The sequence below is a fragment of the Mandrillus leucophaeus genome, unplaced genomic scaffold (assembly GCF_000951045.1).
Source record: "Mandrillus leucophaeus isolate KB7577 unplaced genomic scaffold, Mleu.le_1.0 Scaffold474, whole genome shotgun sequence".
NCBI classification, from domain to species: domain Eukaryota; kingdom Metazoa; phylum Chordata; class Mammalia; order Primates; family Cercopithecidae; genus Mandrillus; species Mandrillus leucophaeus.
Window position 1 is genome coordinate 889313 of NW_012105076.1, and position 7329 is coordinate 896641.

Here is a 7329-nt window from a genome sequence, read left to right on the forward strand (position 1 = left end):
TAGGTTTCCTGAACCTGTGTCCTTTTTCCATTCAACTCATCTTTCGTCAACCCAAATTTACAGGCCAAACCACTGAAGAATGACAAGTCTCACCTCTAATTATCATGGGGGTTAGAGCGGGGAGGAGATGGTGCAGTGTGCACAGAGCACTAGGAACTCGAAGGAAGTTAGGGGAGACCCAGGCCCTGAGGAGGGCCATGACCTAGTGATGACACACAAGGGGCATTATTACAGTGCACATGGGGTGCCCCTGGGAGGGATGGGTGGGTGGGAGTCAGGAGAGATGTAAGCCTCATACCGGGAAGACCACACTGAGGCCAGCAGGTTGAGAGCCACCTGGCTGGGGGGCTTGTCCAGGGACAGCACGGGCAGAGGCATGGAGGTGAGCTCTGTGCGACAGGAGCCAGGCCTGAGAACGCTCAGGCAGGAGGGGAACTGGGGAGTCAGGAGTCATGTTTGTGAAAAGCTTGCTCGGTGGGTGCACTAGCAGAGGCTGCAGCCAGGAGACTTGGGAGGTCAGGGAACAGGGCACGATCTAGAGAAGGTGTGGAAATTGAGAATAGGGCCACGCACAGTGGCTCATGCATGTAATCCCAGCATGTTAGGAGACTGAGGTGGGAGGATCACTGGAGCCCAGCAGTTCAAGACCAACATAGTGAGACCCTGTGTCTACAAAAAATTTAAAAATTAGCCAGGCATGGTGGTGCACACCTGTAGTCCCAGCTACTTGGGGAGGCTGAGGTGGGAGGATCACTTGAGCCCAGGAGTTTGAGGCTGCAGTGAGCTAGGATCACACCACTGTACTCCAGCCTGGGTGACAGAGTGAGACCTTGTCTCAAAATAAATAAATAAATGAAAAAAAAAAAAAGAAAAGAAAAGAAAAATAAAGAAAGAAAGTGAGAATAAACAAGTGGTGAATAATCTGAATGGCAGGGCCATCAGAAGGGGTGCAGGAACTGTCACAAACAGCAAGGCTGTTATTTCACCATCACTTTATGTGCCACACTCGGGATTCCTTGGAAACGCAAGGGGCTTGCTCTTCTAGGTTCACAGGCAGGAAATCGGGCAGTGAACCCAAGTCTCCTCCAGTCACATCAACATCGAGAGCTGAACTGGGACTAGAAGTCACCGCCCCAGGGCTTTTTGCTACCAGGTAAGCCTCGACCCTGTCATTTCCCAGTGCTAAAAAATATTTCCCTTCCTAGAAAAACCTTTTGTTTCTAATAAATGCTTTGTGTTTTAACAGGCAATGGGTTGTGGGGACTGGCAATGGAGGAACATACTCATTGAAAATCAGACTAGGGACCGGGCATGGTGGCTCACACCTGTAATCCCAGCACTTCGGGAGGCCTAGGTGGGCGGATCACCTGAGGTCAGGAGTTCAAGACCAGCCTAGCTAACATGGCGAAACCCCATCTCTACCAAAAATACAAACAAATTAGCCAGGCATGGTGGTGCATGCCTGTAATCCCAGCTACTTGGGGAGGCTGAGGTGGGAGGATCACTTGAGCCCAGGAGTTTGAGGCTGCAGTGAGCTAGGATCACACCACTGTACTCCAGCCTGGGCAACAAGAGTGAAACTCCCTCTCAAAAAAAAAAAAAAAAGAAAAGAAAAGTAAAGTAAAGAAAATCAGACTAGGGCTGGGTGCAGTGTGGCTCAAACCTGTAATCCCAGCACTCCAGGAGGCCAAGACCAGAGGATCACTTAAGCCCAGGAGGCTGATGCTGCAGTGAGCCGTGATCATGCCACCACTCTCCAGCCTGAGCAACACAGTGAGACGTTGTCTCTAAAAAAGAAAAAGAAAATCAAACTAACACTTTGGTTTCCTCAGCAATGTTTGCTTAGGAAGTGGCCTGAATTTTACACTTTTTAAAAGTCTTTTTTAGTGACACTAGGTTTGTTTTGTTTGGTTCAGTGATAGGGTCTCACTCTGTTGGCCCAGACTGGAGTGCAGTGGCATGATCTAGGCTCACTGCAACCTCCACCTCCCAGGCTCAAGTGAGTCTCCCACCACCTCAGCCCCAACAGGCACATGCCACCACTCCTGGCTAATCTTTTTAAAAATTTTAGTAAAGATAAGTGGGGCAGGTCTTACCATGTTGCCCAGGCTGTCCTCAAACTCCTGAACTCAAGCGATCCACCTGTCTCGGCCTCCCAAACTGCTGAGGTTACAGGTGTGAAGCACTGCTCCCTGCCAACACTAGGTTTTTGATGTCTTATATTGAGACTAATATTGAGTTGTAGGGGTTTTATATTAATATTAACCACTAAGCATGGGCTGGACTAATTATGTTGGCCTAACATAATGGTATTCATCTATTTCGCAAGCAATGAAGCAAGGGCTTTCTTGTATATGTATGAAACTTCAGTGGAGATTTCAGAAACTCACTAAATGTAAGACTGTGTCGATTGTTTATGTTGTTTAAGACTTTAAAAAAAATAACTAGAATGATGGAGAATGAGTCTTGGTCACATTTTATTCTTCAACTGCAAGTTGACTTATTTGGTATTTGAATCTTTAAACCTGAAAGCAAGAAAATTGCTTCTAGTTAGTTACAAACAAAATAGCCCAAGGCACTGCTATATTCTAGAATGTTCTGCAGAAAGCGTGGTTTAGGATTTATAACGATGAAGAGAATAGCAAGATAGAATGGCTGACCTCTTCCCACCTCACCTTGTACAGTAGGGAGTCCTTGCAGACAAAACAAGCTTGCAGCTTTGAAAAAGATCTGGGATCTAAAGTGAAGGACAGGCCGGGCGCGGTGGCTCACACCTGTAATCCCAGAACTTTAGGAAGCTGAGGGAGGCAGACTGCTTGAGGTCAGGAGTTCTAGACCAGCCTGGCCAACATGGTGAAACCTCGTCTCTACTAAAAATACAAAAATTAGCTGGGTATGGTGGCGGGCACCTGTAATCCCAGCTACCTGGGAGGCTGAGGCAGGAGAATCGCTTGAACCCAGAGGTTGCAGTGAGTCAAGATCACACCACTGCACTTGAGCCTGGACAATAGAACGAGACTCCATCTCAATAAATAAATAAATAAATAAATAAATAATAAAGTGAAGGACAGAATGAAGCCATGAAAATCAGGAGTCATGAGGGCATTTTTCTCAAAATATTGTGGTCCATGTATCCTCACAGTCAGAATCTTCTGAGATGTTTACTATAAATACATATTCCCGGGTCTCATTCTAGAACTGCCGAGTGAAAATCTTTGGAAGAGAAGTTTGAGAACCTGTTAAACAAGCTCTCCAGGTAATTCTGTGCATGTTCAGGGTGAGGACTGCTGCATCTGAAGAGGTAAGCCCAGACTGCTGTCAAGGTCAATTCTGCCTAATAGAACCTCTTCCGGACACGCCGACATTTCCATGACCACTTGATGAGAAGTACTGCACTTAGCTTTTTCACACTTCTCAAAGTAGCAGATTTATGTGTATTCATAAGGTTCCTTTTCAGTAAGTGAAAATACATCTGGGAAGATTCGAGCTTTGCATTCATATTCACATCTAACACCTGATTGAGACAATTACTCTGATCTTGGGAGGATGTTCAACTTCAGGCAATGTTTTCTCAAAATCAAGTATTGATTGATGGATGGATTTTTGAGGTGAACATCAGCTCAAGATTTTATTAAAATATGGCACTCTTCATGAATTTGCATGTCATCCTTGCCCAGGAGCCATGCTAATCTTCGCTGTATCGTTCTCATTCAAATTTGAATATTTAACTGGACGCTTATAAAGAAAACTAAATGTCCACCTTAGAATTGTGACTTAAGACTATTTTTTGGCCAGGTGCAGTAGCTCACACCTGAAATCCCAGCACTTTGGGAGGTGGAGGCAGGAAGGTGGCTTTAGCTGGGGAGTTTGAGACCAGCCCGGGCAATATAGTGAAACCACGTCTTGACAAAAATAAATAAAGGCTATTTTTAATATAATGTTACATACATATGAGCAAACATAATATTAAATTCCTTAGTGTTATTGGTGTCTGAATCCAATACAAGATGTACAAATGAAATACAAACAAAACTATAAAACTAATAAAAATTAAAATTGGCAGCACCGATGAGACAGATGGTGGTGTTTGCTGAAACTAAATTGCTCATGTTAGGTTTATAGTAGTAGAAAGATGTAGCTTCAGGCCCACTTTTATTTTTGATTAAAGTAACATGACTGCAGATAAGGTTTTGTTTGCTAAATTGGAATAATTAGACTTCATACTTAACCAAACTTTCCCTGGCAAGCAATCCTTCAGTGTCACTTTTTTTTTTTTTTTTTTTTTTTGAGATGGGATCTCACTCTGTCGTGCAGGCTGGAAGACAGTAGTACAATCACAGCTCACTGCAGCCTAGATCTCATGGGCTTAAGAGATCCTCCTGCTTCAGCCTCTCGAGTAGCTGGGACTACAGGCACGAGCCACCACTCCTGGTTAATTTTTGTAGTTTTTGTAGAGATGGAGTTTCATTATGTTGCCCAGGCTGGTCTCTAACCCCCGGGTGCAAGTGTTCTACCTGCTTCGGTGGTCCAAACTGCTGGAATTACAGGCGTGAGCCACTGTGCCCAGCCTTCAACACAACTTTTAATGACATTTTTCTGCAACTTTCAGACACCTACAGCCCTCTAGACGAGGGGCTTTTCTATTTTCTGCAAAGAAAAGCCCCTTGTAGGCTAACAGGCAAATTGAGGTATTATATAGGTACTTACAAAACAAGGAAATGTCTTTTTGACACAAATAAGATACTGCTGGACACTGATATCAATCATAGCATAAGATTTTAATTGTCTACATTCTCTGCTTAAGGGCATTTATAGGATTTTATTATATTCTTTCTTTGATATTTGCCTTTTAACACATTATTACACCGAAGATTAATCATTTCCCCTCAAAGGTTATGTAGAGGCTCCTCAACAGCACAGTCAAATGGGTTTTGAAATATCAGAATATCCTGGCCGGGCGCGGTGGCCCACGCCTGTAATCCCAGCACTTTGGGAGGCCAAGGTGGGCGGATCACGAGATCAGAAGATTGACACCATCCTGGCTAACACGGTGAAACTCCGTCTCTACTAAAAATACAAAAAATTAGCTGGGCGAGGTGGCGGGCGCCTGTGGTCCCAGCCACTCGGGAGGCCGAGTCAGGAGAATGGCGTAAACCCGGGAGGCGGAGCTTGCAGTGAGCCGAGATCGCGCCACTGCGCTTCAGCCTGGCGACAGAACGAGACTCCGTCTCAAAAAAACAAAAAACAAAAAACAAAAAACAAAAAAAATAAATATGAGAATATCTTTTGCAGTTGCATTGAGGTATGAAAAATATTGCTGGAACAGTTTTGGAAAATGTATTCTCTGCAAATTTGTATGGGATGGAGATCTTGCTTCTTGTTTTAATTTTTGACAGCAGAGGGAGTAAATAAAGCGGCTTGATATTGCTTATGGTTCCAACCACATTGTTGTCATCCAAATGATTTTATTGAATAGAAGTTTTCCATACAACCTCTGTTTCGTCTTGTAGTTTTAGGCTTAATTCATTAAGAAACATTACCAAGTCTGCCGCAGAAGCTACTTTTCAAAGCCATTCAGAATTGTAGTGGTCACAGAAAGTCCTCATTTAGAAAAATTTGAATCTTAACTATGAGGTTAAAAAAAAAATCCGTACAATTTTACCGCTGCCAAACCATCCAACTGCTGTGTGATAGGGCAAATGAAGATATTTGCTTCTATTTATGACAAAAATTCACGGGGCTGAACATTATTAAGCCCTTGAGAACAAATGAAGTTCACTGTTGACACTATTGGTTGAATAACACATGATAGTCAAATATTTTTCACATATGTACCTGCTGATGACTAGTACAATGAATACAAAGAAGTTTTCCAACACCTCGAATTAAAAAAAAAAAAACTTTGTAAATTTGTTAAACCAGGCCTTTATCTTCTCCACATAGTTTTTTTGGGGGATAGGATCTCACTCTGTCATCTAGGCTGGAGTGCTGTTGTGCTATCACAGCTCACTACAGCATCCAGCTCCTGGGCTCAAGCAAGCCTCCCACCTAGCCTCCTGTGTAGCTGTGGCTACAGACATGCACCAGCATCCTCACTAATTTTTGTATTTTTTGTAGAGATGGGGGGGTGTCTCTCTGTTGCCTGGGCTGGTCTTGAACTCCTGACTTTAAGCCATCCTCCCACCTTGACCTCCTAAAGCATTGAGATTACAGGCGTGAACCACCATAAAATGGATAGTGATTTTTATAACTATCCATTTTAACACATCTTAGTAGATTCCCCATGAGGTTGTACTGAATTAGTGTTTTCTTGAGTGCTCTAAAAATATTCTCAATTATATTTGTTCCACGTAGACCATTCATAGAGGCTAACATTCAGTGACTTCAGACCAGGCATTGACTCTTTGAATAAACAGCAACTGAATAGTGTTGGAAATATCTGTTGAGTGATTAGAAGCCAAGGAAAATCACTCAAAATAATTTGCGTTGTTTTAAAATTGGCTATTGATGTTGCTCTCAATATCCTCAACTGTTTGAGTGACTGTTTTTTACCCAAAAGTGAATAGTCTTACACCAGTTTATTTTCTCTGGACACATTTCTTTGGCTTCTGGAATTAAATATGATTTAATTAATTCACTATCAGTAAATGTGCTTGCCTAACAAATGAGCCATTTGGAAATTTATTTTGGTTGCAGCTTCGTTTTTATTTTCTGTTTTAGTGAAAAAAAATGATGCTGTAATGAGATATTCTTTCTGAAATTTCCTGATTTTTCTGGCCGGTTGCTTTCCTGTGAGTTGAGAATGCTGTGAAGAATGCTTAGGCTGGTAATGCTGACCTACCATATGGTACTTTTTTCTTTAGCGCATAATTCCTTGTCATCTAATTTGATGATAAAATAATTAGGCTGGGTGCAGTGACTCATGCCTGCAGTCTCAGCACTTTGGGAGGCCAGTGGATTGCTTGAGCCCAAGAATTCAAGACCAATCTGGACAACATGGCAAGACCCTGTCTCTACAAAAGAAAAAATACAAAAATTAGCCAGACATGGTGGCCTGTGCCTGTAGTCCCAGCTACTCAGGAGGTTGATGTGGGAGGATCGCCTGAGCCCCCAGGGAGGTTAAGGCTGCAGTGAGCTGTGATTATGCCACTGCACTCCAGCCTGGGTGAAAGAGTGAGACCCTGTCTCAACAACAACAACAACAACAAAAAGGTGTGTTGTTTAATTTCTAGGAATTTTCCAGCTTTACTTCTGTAATTGATCTCTACCTTTATTCCATTGTGGTCAGAGAGGATACATTGTATGATATATATATATATATTTTTTTTT

General features: G+C 42.8%; 1 protein-coding gene across 1 annotated transcript in view; it reads left to right on the forward strand.

Moving 5' to 3' along the window:
* Positions 1 to 232: 232 nt before the first annotated feature.
* CCNY (cyclin Y) overlaps positions 233 to 7329 on the forward strand; it is a 326866-nt gene continuing 319769 nt past the window's right edge. Inside the window, exons 1-3 of the mRNA XM_011995142.1 lie at positions 233 to 382; positions 1046 to 1153; positions 3197 to 3301. The gene's annotated coding sequence lies outside the window, so the exon portion shown is untranslated. The remainder of the gene's footprint in view (positions 383 to 1045; positions 1154 to 3196; positions 3302 to 7329) is intronic.